The sequence below is a fragment of the Crinia signifera genome, chromosome 2, assembly GCF_055691185.1.
Source record: "Crinia signifera chromosome 2, ASM5569118v1, whole genome shotgun sequence".
Taxonomy (NCBI): Eukaryota; Metazoa; Chordata; class Amphibia; order Anura; family Myobatrachidae; genus Crinia; species Crinia signifera.
This window is the reverse complement of record NC_139218.1, coordinates 9,404,569-9,419,685: the sequence shown is the minus strand read 5'-3', so window position 1 is coordinate 9,419,685 and position 15,117 is coordinate 9,404,569. Positions and strand designations below refer to the sequence as shown.

General features: G+C 48.2%; 1 protein-coding gene across 6 annotated transcripts in view; it reads left to right on the top strand.

Annotated features, from left to right (window-relative positions):
- The window catches only part of ZBTB20 (zinc finger and BTB domain containing 20), a 759,091-nt gene that overhangs the window by 299,311 nt on the left and 444,663 nt on the right, over positions 1–15,117 (top strand). The window lies entirely within an intron of this gene.

The following is a 15,117-nucleotide window of genomic DNA, read 5'->3' as shown; positions in this document are numbered from 1 at the left end:
CACATCACACAGCCGTAACCATACGCAGAATCCCCAGTGCCTTCATAGTGCATCCGACCTACCCCGTCCCTCAGTCACATCACACAGCCATAACCATACGCAGAATCCCCAGTGCCTCCATAGTGCATCCGACCTACCCCGTCCCTCAGTCACATCACACAGCCGTAACCATACGCAGAATCCCCAGTGCCTTCATAGTGCATCCGATCTACCCCCGTCCCTCAATCACATCACACGGCCGTAACCATACGCAGAATCCCCAGTGCCTTCATAGTGCATCCGATCTACCCCCGTCCCTCAATCACATCACACGGCACCACCGCCACTCCTCCTAGTCCCTTCCACTGCTGCTTCTTAGTTCCCTGCCGCCGCCACTGTTGTAGTGTTGCGGCGCCTGTGCAATGATGACAGGCGTCGGACCATAGAAATGAGATCATGTATATCCTGGTGCCTGTATAATACAGATGACAGGCCCCGGGACCGACGCATGCGCAGTACCGACATAGGTACTGCGCATGTGCATACCCCTGGTGCTATGGGCTGTTTCGTCTACAGCCCATAGAAGCTAAAGGGGCAGCCCAGAGGGAGGGAGCACATCCCAACGGGGCTGCCTTGGGTGATTGGCAGGTTGGATTTCCAATAGGAAGTCACTGACAGTCACAGCGAAGGCAGTGCAGTCTTAAGGGGACCAAATGATGCGAATCAGGGGCGGGATGTTCTAACATCCGCAGTCCTGTATCGCCGGGCACCGCATTCTCAGTGACCGCATATTCTCTAACATATGCGATCAGTAACACAAGGTGCAGCTCTTGCGATAAGATCTGTCCCTGCGATGCGGCGCCGGTGCTGGACTTCCGGGTCTGTGACCCGGGAGTCCATCTGCGCATGCGCAGAGTGACGCGCCGGCCGCAAGGCATGCTGGGAGGGATCCGTGACAGATCCCTCAAACAGCGCTGCGGTAAGAAGCCCATAGGCTTCTGCAGGGAATCGACAGCTTTTTCTGGCGATTCCCTCCGCAGCGCTGACACTGCGGAGGGGGGTTAGAGAATACAGAAATGCGGTAAAAACCCTGCATTTCTGTCTTAGAGAATCGCCCCCCCAGGTCTGAATTAGACCCAATGGGAGGAGTTTTTGGTATGAGATTTTTCCTCAGTAAGCAGACTGTGTGCCTGATTCGGTGTCGCTCGCTAAGCAGCTTACCGAGTGGCTAAACGCCAGGCTACGCTAGGCTTGGGACTATAGGGTGAGCTAAGCATTCCCAAAGTCAGAGGGCCACAGAATTAGCAGGGGGTCCTCATCAGGTGACCACCGAACCCACCGAACCAGCGACGCCATCACTAGACCACATGAGCATTTTGTTGACATTCTAAATGTTGCTATCAGTATTGTCATTATCATGTGGGCATAATGAATGTCATTACACCACTCCCTTTAAACAAACGTCCAACACTGCACAAAGCAAAGGAGGGAACTGTCATATTCATCAATGGAACCTTCTCCCAAAACCACTTCCTCTCATTTACATACTGCAGCCACTGGCATTTCCCAGCAGGAAATGGGGCATGCCAATCAGGAAGGGAAATAGCTCCCTATGTGATGCCATACAATGAGCCGCAGAGACCTCGGACAGGCCATGCAGAATAAATTCCCTCTCACCCCAGAGCAATGAGGATCACCTGCCTGCGCCCCCTGTCCCCTGTCCTGGAATACTGAGCGTCGGCTGCAGCCGTACCCTCACCAGGCTTCGCACTGTTACATGGCTCGGGTCCCAGGTGAGGGATCCAATTACTCCCATCAGCAGTCACACTCCTCTCACATTGGGTGTGCAATTAGCTGGTTATATAATATAGAAGCAGAATATATTCATTCACAGTGACAGGTGCACATGGAAGGAATGGCAGCCCAACACTTTTATTCTGTCTCTCTGCTCTTACACATTGGGCTATGACTAGAAGCTTGGGTAATACTGAGTAATAGGTCCCCAGGAGATAACAGGGATACACAATGTGCAGCTGGAAGAACATGTTACTTTTACACTTCAAAGTAATAATTCCTCCAATCAGTGCTCGGCACAAGTTACTCTGGCCAATGATGCTCTGCCAGCGATTAGGCCCGCCACCTCCCTCCAACCTAAAGGGTAATCAGGGGATTTCGAGAACTCAACGCAAGAGGGGGAAACAATAATAAGGCAGTATCGGAAACAGCGCTGATCCCATATGTACGTGCCTGCCCAGTGCAGAACTACTCAGCGATATGTGCCCAGGTCTGAAAAATACATCCTTCCTTTATACCGGATAGGTCCTATAGACTTATATAGGTGTACTTGTCCCCTACAGTACTGTATAGCCCATTATCTGAGGCCCTGCAAAAAGCCTTGGCGGGAGGAGATGCTTGGATGAGGGGGGGGGGGGGGGGGGTTGCTTACAAGAGAAGGGGCAGATGCTGGGCAGAGAGGTGGGCAGATTCTGGGTAGAGAGGGGGGTGCAGATGTTGGGCACGGAATATAGAGAAGAAATATAAAACATGCAGGAGAAAGAGGGGGAGGGAGGCGCAGGAGCTACAGAGACAAAGGAGGCATGGTGCTGTATGCATACTGTAACTCACAGATGGGGCCATTCTGTTGATGATCTCTGTAGTAAGTATTTCAGGGGTCTGGGGAGCACGTGACCCCGCTTTCCAATCAGGGGCTCCTCTAATCAGCATGTGCTGAGCTCCTCCAATCACAGCTCGGCACAGGCTGTTCTGACCCTGATGCTGTGATCAAAGGGGAGGGGCCCGGCACCGCAGTGAGCCTGGAAATGCAGGGACTTCCCCTGCTGCTGCTGGTCTCTGTAATGTAAGTCCTCCCTTCTGCTTACACCACACACCAGGAAAGTAGGGATGGCATCGTTGCCATTGCCATCGATGGCAATAGAGCAACTGCCCATCAATAGTGTAAAACTATGCAATGGATGACCCTCTCCATGAGGGAGAACATGCTCTGTTCCTGGACTTCCCTGGTCATCTATGATTGCCATCACTGTGGTGACACCTTTCTTATCAATTACCTAGCTCCCCACAGGTGATGGCAATCCTACATTACCAGGAAAGTCCAGGAACAGGGCCTTTTCTCCCTCATGGAGAGGGTCAGGTAGGCAAGTATGCCATAGATATTTTTACCTATCGATGGTCATTGACTGATTGGCCTGTGGGCCAATCAAACCACAGTGGCGGGTCTTCACGGGTGTCGGGGGGTGGAGCTATGCTCCATGTCCTGGCACTTTAAAAAAAAAAACAGCAAAACATCAGGGTTTTTTTCTGTGCCATCGATGGAGGGAAACCATCTGGTTCTCCCCATCGATGGAACAAGTTTGATTTTGAATCATCGATGTTTGATGGCCATCCCTACAGGAAAGGTGAAGCAGCAGCCGGCAGCATTGCTCATGTACCTGCACATAGCAGAGTCACAGAGCAGGGAGAGCGTCTACACAGCCTGGCGCCTCCCCGCCCTGCAGGCTCTGCTGAGCATGTAGTGCTGGCCATGACCCTAACCATCACTTCCGGCAGTGTAGCCCTTCCACCTCTGCAGTCTGACCCTAGTGCATAACCATAACCCGTATCCCACCGCCTAAACCTAACCCCTTGCCCTGCAGCCTACCCCTAACTTTCTCCTTCTGCAGCCTAACCCTACGGCCCTAGTTTCTAACCTAACCCCTCCATGCCCAGCCTGACCCTAACCCACCCTGTATACACATCGGGATACTGACTGTTTCTTTCTAAGAAGTAGGAGGACACAGCTTTAGTAATTCTACTATGAGGCCCCACAGTTATTCTCCACGGCACTGTACCCATGGCCTTGTGGTCTACACCTACAGCCATACATAGCATGCAGCCTATAACTGGTGATGTCACTGCAGCCTATAACTGGTGATGTCACTGCAGCCTATAACTGGTGATGTCACTGAGGCGTGAGGAGCCGTGTCATGGCAGTATATTTCGGTTAGGTAGGCTTAGCTCTATAGTAAATATAGTCAGGTACTGTTCTGTACGTAGCCTGCGCGGCACAGCCAGGGAAGCACAACGCTGGCCGGTCACAGCTTCTCTCTCACATGCTAACTTTGATAAGAGAGAAGACGCAGAGATAGTTGTTTGTTTGCTGGAAACCTGTTGCTATATATTTATGAAGTGAAATCATGTTCTGCACAGTTTTATTATGAGGAAAGAATCCCTGGTTCTTCTCTCGGTGTCATCTGTGTCTCTGGCCCTGCCAAAAATCCATCTCTCTCGCATGTAGGAACCTAAACCGGGGAGGCTGTTTCATTTTGTGCCGGTTTTGGAACCCGCAGGAGATCTGTGAGCGGAACATTCATTTCTGTCTTTCTGGTGACTATTGCCAATTACTATGAAATCCTATAGGGCAGGTCACATACAGATGGCGGTTTCTGCAGGTACTTTCATCGAAGTGATACGGATGCAGCGCCGCGGGTAGCGAATCACAGACCCTGGTGTTTGTTCCTGAATTTAGAGTCTTATTTGCACTGGAGCTACAGGCAGAGCTGCTTTATAGTGTCCTGGGCACTGAGGATGACTATTTATGTCACAGAAGAACTGAAGTAAAGGTGCAGATTAGATTGGCCAATCCCGGGATCGGGATCGGCGGGATCCTGGGATTTGGCCCCAAAACGCCAGGATTTCAATCCCGGGATTGAAGTTTCCAATCCGGGATTGAAGTTTCCATTAGACTGCGCATGCACAGTCTAATGCCGGGCAGTGTCTGAGCACCCACTTTTATTAGTACAGCCAATCCCGGGATTGGCTTCCCTAGTGCAGATAAAGGCCATGATTCAGGTTGGCAAACATTGCAGCTTACCGAGCACCATAAAACACTGGCCGTTCCCATGGTCCAGTGACCTCACTGCCCCCGGCCCTCCCTCACTGCAATGAACGGCCCATGAGTGTGTAACTCACCAGGGTCTGCCCATGTTGGTTGTGCATGTGCAGAACCCTAAACATTGGAATGGGGTCGAATTCACCCAGTGGGGCCGAATTCACCACGTTCCCAGTGATGCTGAATTATAGCCAAAGCACAACAATGAGTGGCGCGATGTTGGGCACAGCTTATATGCGTCAATGACCGTCCTCAGTCCATGTCCTCAGTCTATGTCCTCAGTCTATGTCCTCAGTCCATGTCCTCAGTCTATGTCCCCCGGTTAGCACAAGATAGAAAGCATCTGCGATCTAGAATCACTGACCCGCCGTCCGGATCACAGTTGGGCAAACAATATATCCTCCTATCTTCCTATATATGTCTCTGTATAAGATGCGCAGGCTGGGCGGGCCCTTTAGAATGCAGAGGTGCCCCTGCCTGGGTGGACCTTACTGCATGGGGCATGGCCTTTCTGCAAGGGGCGGGATCTTTCAGGGTTACCTTATACTCCATACAATGGAGAACTGATTCTGGTTGATAGATCTACAATGTCTAGAGATAGACAGTCAATAGCCAAAGTGCAAAAATTCATGTCGAACTTTTCATGTGTCCACCTTTTTTATTTTGACCCTGTCACCTATTTGACCCTGTTGACTTTACCCTTGTCAACCCTTCACCCATCGACCCTTTGACCCTATCAATCTATTGACTGTCTATGTATACATTTTCTATCTAATAGACCACACTGGTTTGCAGTGGAGTAAGCATCCATATTCGCCTACTGCGGATTCTATTATATCTGATTTTATTTGCTGAGTGTGAGAAAGGAAGCCCTTTCCCTCTAGCCTGTGGGTTAAACCCACACTTTGGATCCCACCCCCTTGGTTATATACACCTTCTTGTCCTCTGAAGGAGTTATATTTGGATTTTTATCCTTGGCGTTAAACTTCCGTACCCACCCACACTGATTTTAACTGTACGTGTAAAGGAGCACTGTCCATTTTTGCCTTTGTCTGGATTTCTGGCCGTATCTGGCCTTGCCTTTGCCGCTGATGAAGTCGTGTAGACGAAACGCGTTGGGCTTCCAATAAAGAACTGCTTTTTACATTCGAGGTCTTCGGTATTATTTTGAAGTATACGAACACTCCGTCTGAATATAAGTGACCGCAGGATCACACCAATTTGGGACTATTTACCCTTTCTGGCTAGGTGGTACCATTTGAGCGCACTCTGGACACCCCCCTTTTTTGTATATATATATATATATATATATATATATATATAGTAGAGTCCTAATAGCGACCTCAACGTTTCAATTTCTTATTTGGAAATATTATGAAAATGTAAAAATAAGAAATTGAAACGTTGAGGTCACTATTAGGACTCTGACTGTTTAATGCCGTGAGTGCCGCCATCCTGGACACTGTATAGATAGACCGCTATCAGATCGCAAAGGCAGGGTCACACCTGGACTTTTAACAGGTTCAGTCCCGGTGTGACCCTGCATGTGCGTTCTGTTCACACTGCAAATAGCAAACCGGCAATATTGTCATCAGGGTGCAGCGGGAAGTCAGCGCGTCATTGGGGGCAGGGGAGGAGGCTGCAGCTCCAAGCACTGCCGTCTCCACAGTGTGAGTGAAAAACGGGTCAGTTGACACCGCACAGCAACACGGCAACAAACCGGTAATAACTCTGATTTCTTAACGGTTCTTATTGCCGTGTTTCTACCCATTTGTGGCACCCGGTAACCCCTTTCACATCGCACAAATTACCTGGTCGAGCCGGTAAGCCGATATGTATGTATATGTGTTTATATAATATATATATATATTTATAATAAGTTATGTGCAATCGGTGTCCTCCGGAGCCGGCAGGTAGACTATATTATCAGTACAGTATGTGTGTGTATATATATATATATATATATATATATATATATATATATATAGACAGTATATAGACTACTGTATATTATCAGTACAGTATGACTATAGATAATGTAACATTGTCACCTTGCTGATCCCAGGGACATGACTATCAGAATGGACACATAATACCCGCGCTGCTCAGGACAGATGGTAAAAGTGGGAGCAGACTTTCTCTTTGTAACTGTCTGTAATTTCCCCACTTTGTGCAGCCCCCGTGAATGTTCTTGTTTTCAGCCCAAACCCTTTGTCCTCTCCAAACCTATCCCCGCGAGGCCGCTGCAGAGTTACTTCAGGTAATCTCGCAGACAAAGCACAACAAAGCCGGCAGCTGACGGACTGTGGGAAAGGTTACCTATGCCTGCATCTGATGGTAGGGTGCACACACTACAAAGCGCCTGAGAGGGGACTGGGGAGGCTTTGTCAGGAGCTGTGAGCTGGACGGAGGCCAGGGAGCTCAGGCACAGAACACCAGGGACAGGGGGATGAAGGAGGTGTGTGTGCAGGACAGACACAATGCATGGTCCTGAAGATGCTGGATAGTTCTTAGTCTACTCAGTGCTGTCATGTGCACATCGCACTGGTCCTGAGGTTGGCGATCAGATCAGACGTCTCATTTGTTGGCTTTCATTGAGGTCATCGAGCTTTATACGCACCTAGGATCGCTCGGTCGACCAATCCATGACCTGCATATGATCAGGTTGTATGCAGGTCATCCAGATGTATGGCCAGCCTTAGAGCTGAAGTACAGGCCCGATAAGTCTGAACATAGGGGGATATACAGAGGGTTCTGGTATAAATGGTAGACAAGCCCAGAGAGTCAGCAGCACTTCTGGGGCGGGGCCTGAGGTAGACATCACCAAGCCATGCCCACCCATACTGCAAATCCTGCAATTCAGAGGGGGGCGATGACACGATTTGCATCTTTAGCACCGCCCCTCCCCTGAAAAGCCACAAAACGTGGGAAATTAACGCTACTGTGGGGGAGAAGGGGGGGAGATGGTATACGGGAGGGTTGCTCACCTTTCCAGGGGGCTGGGAGGGGGACCCCTGTATATATAGTACACTGTAAATGTGAGTATACAGCCCACAGTGATACACAGACTGAGAGCGGAGTATACAGCCCACAGCATTACACAGACTGAGAGCAGAGTATACCACAGCAATACACAGACTTATAGCGGAGTATACAGCTCGCAGCAATACACAGACTGAGAGCGGAGTATACAGCCCACAGCAATAAACAGACTGAGAGCAAAGTATACCGCAGCTATACACAGACTGAGAGTGGAGTATACAGCCCGCAGCGTTACACAGACTGAGAGCGGAGTATACAGCCCACAGCGATACACAGACTGAGAGCGGAGTATACAGCCCACAGCGATACACAGACTGAGAGCGGAGTATACAGCCCACAGCGATACACAGACTGAGAGCGGAGTATACAGCCCACAGCGATACACAGACTGAGAGCGGAGTATACAGCCCACAGCGATACACAGACTGAGAGCAGAGTATCATGCAGCAATACACAGACTGAGAGCGGAGTATACAGCCTGCAGCAATACACAGACTGAGAGCGGAGTATACAGCCCGCAGCAATACACAGACTGAGAGCAGAGTATACACAGACTGAGAGTGGAGTATACACAGACTGAGAGCGGAGTATATAGCCTACAGCAATACACAAACTGAGAGCGGAGTATACAGCAGTATCTCAGGGAGGTGCAGACTGAGAGCAGAGTATACAGCAGTATCTCAGGGATGCGCAGACTGAGAGCAGTGTATACACAGACTGAGAGTGGAGTATACAGCCCACGGCGATACACAAACTGAGAGTGGAGTATACAATCTGCAGCTATACACAGACTGAGAGCGGAGTATACACAGACTGAGAGCGGAGTATACAGCCTACAGCAATACACACACTGAGAGCGGAGTATATGCAGACTGAGAGCGGAGTATACCGCACCGATACACAGACTAAGAGCGGAGTATACAGCCCGCAGCAATACACAGACTGAGAGCGGATTATACAGCCTGCAGCGATACACAGACTGAGAGCGGAGTATACAGACTGCAGCTATACACAGACTGAGAGCAGAGTATACCGCATCGATACACAGACTGAGAGCGGAGTATACAGCCCGCAGCAATACACAGACTGAGAATGGAGTATACACAGACTGAGAGCGGAGTATATAGCCTACAGCAATACACAGACTGAGAGCGTAGTATACACAGACTAAGAGCGGAGTATATGCAGACTGAGAGCGGAGTATACAGCAGTATCTCAGGGATGCGCAGACTGAGTGCAGAGTATACAAAGACTGAGAGTGGAGTATACAGCCCACAGAGATACACAGACTGAGAGCGGAGTATACAGTCTGCAGCTATACACAGACTGAGAGCGGAGTATACAGCCCGCAGCGATACACAGACTAAGAGCGGAGTATACAGCCCGCAGCGATACACAGACTGAGAGCGGAGTATACAGCCCGCAGCAATACACAGACTGAGAGCAGAGTATACACAGACTGAGAGCAGAGTATACACAGACTGAGTGCGGAGTATACAGCGTACAGCAATACACAGACTGAGAGCGGAGTATACACAGACTAAGAGCGGAGTATATGCAGATTGAGAGCGGAGTATACGGCAGCGATACACAGACTAAGAGTGGAGTATACAGCCCACAGCGATACACAGACTGAGAGCAGAGTATACTTCAGCGATACACAGATTGAGAGCGGAGTATACAGCCCGCAGCAATACACAGACTGAGAGCGGAGTATATAGCCTACAGCTATACACAGACTGAGAGCAGAGTATACACAGACTGAGAGCGGAGTATACAGCCTACAGCAATACACAGACTGAGAGCGGAGTACACACAAGAGAGCGGAGTATATGCAGAGCAAAGTATACAGCAGTATCTCAGGGATGCGCAGACTGAGAGTGGAGCATACAGCAGTATCTCAGGGATAAGCAGACTGAGAGCGCAGTATACACAGACTGAGAGCGGAGTATACACAGACTGAGAGCAGAGGGTACAGCCTGCAGCAATACACAGACTGAGAGCGGAGTATACAGATTGCAGCTATACACAGACTGAGAGCGGAGTATACAGCCCGCAGCGATACACAGACTGAGAGTAGAGTGTACAGCCCTATCTCAGGGATGTGCAGACTGAGAGCGGAGTATACACATACTGAGAGCAGAGTATACAGCAGTATCTCAGGGATATGCAGACTGAAAGCGGAGTATACAGCCCTATCTCAGGGATGCTTAGACTGAGAGCGGTGTATACACAGACTGAGAGCGGAGTATACAGCAGTATCTCAGGTATACGCCGACTGAGAGTGGAGAATACACAGACTGAGAGCGAAGTATACAGCCCTATCTCAGGGATGCGCAGACTGAGAGCGGAGTATACACAGACTCAGAGCGGAGTATACAGCAGTATCTCAGGGATGCGCAGACTGAGAGCGGAGTATACAGCAATATCTCAGGGATGCGCAGACTGAGAGCGGAGTATACACAGACTCAGAGCGGAGTATACAGCAGTATCTCAGGGATACACGCAGACTGAGAGCGGAGTATACACAGACTGAGAGCGGAGTATACAGCAGTATCTCGGGGATGCGCAGACTGAGAGCGGAGTCTACAGCAGTATCTCAGGGATGCGCAGACTGAGAGCGGAGTATACACAGACTGAGAGCGGAGTATACACAGACTGAGAGCGGAGTATACACAGACTGAGAGCGCAGTATACACAGACTGAGAGCGCAGTATACACAGACTGAGAGCGGAGCATACACAGACTGAGAGCGGAGTATACACAGACTGAGAGCGGAGTATACACAGACTGAGAGCGGAGTATACACAGACTGAGAGCGGAGCATACACAGACTGAGAGCGGAGCATACACAGACTGAGAGCGGAGCATACACAGACTGAGAGCGGAGCATACACAGACTGAGAGCGGAGTATACGGCCCTATCTCAGGGATACAGGTGGAGGGTGCTGACTCAGTAACACACAGACTGTATATATTTCTGTCACTTTGTCTCATATTAAACACGAACCTTCTCCCCTGACAAGATGATAGAAAAGTTAATTGCTCGCCCTGGCTTCAAATTGGAATTTGAATTTGCAAAATGCTAAAGGTTTATGAGAGCTAAATCACGAGAAGCTTAAATTACATTCCTGTGATAAAATATTAATAAATCAATTAAAACATAAGCCGAGTATAATATTACTTTTTTTCTGTAGGAACTGTGCACATCAATGATTCATCAGCGTGCACAACAGTTATTGTATCGCTACTTGTTTTCTTACAGGCGCTGAACTTGTCGCTTGTATTTTATGTTTCCATGTACACAGTGCTGTACGTCTCTGTACTGTCTCAGTATACACAGTGCTGTACGTCTCTGTACTGTCTCAGTATACACAGTGCTGTACGTCTCTGTATAGTCTCAGTATACACAGTGCTGTACGTCTCTGTATAGTCTCAGTATATACAGTGCTGTACGTCTCTGTACTGTCTCAGTATACACAGTGCTGTACGTCTCTGTATACTCCCAGTATACACAGTGCTGTACGTCTCTGTACTGTCTCAGTATACACAGTGCTGTACGTCTCTGTACTGTCTCAGTATACACAGTGCTGTATGTCTCTGTATAGTCTCAGTGTACACAGTGCTGTATGTTTCTGTACTGTCCCCGAAAACGGTTCACCGCAAATATTTAGTATCCCCCAAATGCATTAAAGGGGGACCGCAGCAGGGATCCTCCCTGCAGCGCCGCCGGCCGCATCCCCCATAGGTTTCTATGGGGGATGCGAAGCTGCCCGATGAATCAACATCGGGCAGACTGGCATCGCACCCCTGGGCTATCGCCATTGTAATGTGGCGATAGCCCATTGTAGCCTATGGCTACACATCGCACTGCCCGAGCAGGGCAGTCAGTGCGGTACGAGGGGTCAGCGGGGGTCAGCACATAACCGCGCATGCGCTGACCTCCCGGCTTAGGGCTTCGCAGGGACGGGCTCCTATCGGAGCCCTGTCCCTGCGCCCTTAAAAATGATACATCCCCCCAATATGATCGCATTTTACAATGCGATCCTGGGCGGTAATATTCTGCCCAGATCGCATTGTAAATGCGATCATGATAAATGGGCCCCTCAGTATACACAGTGCTGTATGTCTCTGTATAGTCTCAGTATACACAGTGCGGTATGTCTCTGTAGTGTCTCAGTATACACAGTGCTGTACGTCTCTGTATAGTCTCAGTATACACAGTGCGGTATGTCTCTGTATAGTCTCAGTATACACAGTACTGTATGTCTCTGTAGTGTCTCAGTATACACAGTGCTGTACGTCTCTGTATAGTCTCAGTATACACAGTGCGGTATGTCTCTGTATAGTCTCAGTATACACAGTGCTGTACGTCTCTGTAGTGTCTCAGTATACACAGTGCTGTATGTCTCTGTATAGTCTCAGTATACACAGTGCTGTACGTCTCTGTAGTGTCTCAGTATACACAGTGCTGTACGTCTCTGTATAGTCTCAGTATACACAGTGCTGTATGTCTCTGTATAGTCTCAGTATACACAGTACTGTATGTCTCTGTAGTGTCTCAGTATACACAGTGCTGTATGTCTCTATAGTCTCAGTATACACAGTGCGGTATGTCTCTGTATAGTCTCAGTATACACAGTGCTGTACGTCTCTATATAGTCTCAGTATACACAGTGCTGTATGTCTCTGTAGTGTCTCAGTATACACAGTGCTGTACGTCTCTGTAGTGTCTCAGTATACACAATGCTTTATGTCTCTGTAGTGTCTCAGTATACACAGTGTTTTATATCTCTGTAGTGTCTTAGTATGCACAGTGCTGTACATCTCTGTAGTGTCTCAGTATACACAGTGCTGTACATCTCTGTAGTGTCTCAGTATACACAGTGTTTTACATAGCTGTAGTGTCTCAGTATACACAGTGCTGTATGTCTCTGTAGTGTCTCAGTATACACAGTGATGTACATCTCTGTAGTGTCTCAGTATACACAGTGCTTTACATCTCTGTAGTGTCTCAGTATACACAGTGCTGTAGATCTCTGTAGTGTATCAGTATATGCAGTGCTGTGCGTCTCTGTAGTGTATATAAATAAGCAGCCGTGTGAGTTATGGAGCACTGAGGAATCCTGCTTTATGCAGTGCTGTACATCTCTGTAGTGTATCAGTATATGCAGTGCTGTACATCTCTGTAGTGTATCAGTATATGCAGTGCTGTGCGTCTCTGTAGTGTCTCAGTATACTCAGTGCTGTACATCTCTGTAGTGTCTCAGTATACACAGTGTTTTACATAGCTGTAGTGTCTCAGTATACACAGTGCTGTATGTCTCTGTAGTGTCTCAGTATACACAGTGATGTACATCTCTGTAGTGTCTCAGTATACACAGTGCTTTACTTAGCTATAGTGTCTCAGTATACACAGTGCTTTACATCTCTGTAGTGTCTCAGTATACAGAGTGCTGTAGATCTTTGTAGTGTATCAGTATATGCAGTGCTGTGCATCTCTGTAGTGTATATAAATAAGCAGCCGTGTGAGTTATGGAGCACTGAGGAATCGTGCTTTATGCAGTGCTGTACATCTCTGTAGTGTATCAGTATATGCAGTGCTGTGCGTCTCTGTAGTGTATATAAATAAGCAGCCGTGTGAGTTATGGAGCACTGAGGAATCCTGCTTTATGCAGTGCTGTACATCTCTATAGTGTATCAGTATATGCAGTGCTGTGTGTCTCTGTAGTGTATCAGTATACCCAGTGCTGTGCGTCTCCGTAATGTATATAATTAAGCAGCCGAGTGAGTTATGGAGCACTGAGGAATCCTGCTTTATGCAGCGCTGTACATCTCTGTAGTGTATCAGTATACGCAGTGCTGTACATCTCTGTAGTGTATCAGTATATGCAGTGCTGTGCGTCTCTGTAGTGTATATAAATAAGCAGCCGTGTGAGTTATGGAGCACTGAGGAATCCTGCTTTATGCAGTGCTGTACATCTCTGTAGTGTATCAGTATACGCAGTGCTGTACATCTCTGTAGTGTATCAGTATATGCAGTGCTGTGCGTCTCTGTAGTGTATATAAATAAGCAGCCGTGTGAGTTATGGAGCACTGAGGAATCCTGCTTTATGCAGTGCTGTACATCTCTGTAGTGTATCAGTATATGCAGTGCTGTACATCTCTGTAGTGTATCAGTATATGCAGTGCTGTGCGTCTCTGTAGTGTATATAAATAAGCAGCCGTGTGAGTTATGGAGCACTGAGGAATCCTGCTTTATGCAGTGCTGTACATCTCTGTAGTGTATCAGTATACGCAGTGCTGTGCGTCTCTGTAGTGTATATAAATAAGCAGCCGTGTGAGTTATGGAGCACTGAGGAATCCTGCTTTATGCAGTGCTGTACATCTCTGTAGTGTATCAGTATACGCAGTGCTGTACATCTCTGTAGTGTATCAGTATATGCAGTGCTGTGCGTCTCTGTAGTGTATATAAATAAGCAGCCGTGTGAGTTATGGAGCACTGAGGAATCCTGCTTTATGCAGCGCTGTACATCTCTGTAGTGTATCAGTATACGCAGTGCTGTACATCTCTGTAGTGTATCAGTATATGCAGTGCTGTGCGTCTCTGTAGTGTATATAAATAAGCAGCCGTGTGAGTTATGGAGCACTGAGGAATCCTGCTTTATGCAGTGCTGTACATCTCTGTAGTGTATCAGTATACGCAGTGCTGTGCGTCTCTGTAGTGTATATAAATAAGCAGCCGTGTGAGTTATGGAGCACTGAGGAATCCTGCTTTATGCAGTGCTGTACATCTCTGTAGTATATCAGTATATGCAGTGCTGTACATCTCTGTAGTGTATCAGTATATGCAGTGCTGTGCGTCTCTGTAGTGTATATAAATAAGCAGCCGAGTGAGTTATGGAGCACTGAGGAATCCTGCTTTATGCAGTGCTGTACATCTCTGTAGTGTATCAGTATATGCAGTGCTGTACATCTCTGTAGTGTATCAGTATACGCAGTGCTGTGCGTCTCTGTAATGTATATAAATAAGCAGGCGTGTGAGTTATGGAGCACTGAGGAATCCTGCTTTATGCAGTGCTGTACATCTCTGTAGTGTATCAGTATACGCAGTGCTGTGTGTCTCTGTAGTGTATCAGTATATGCAGTGCTGTGCGTTTCTGTAGTGTATATAAATAAGCAGCCGTGTGAGTTATGGAGCACTGAGG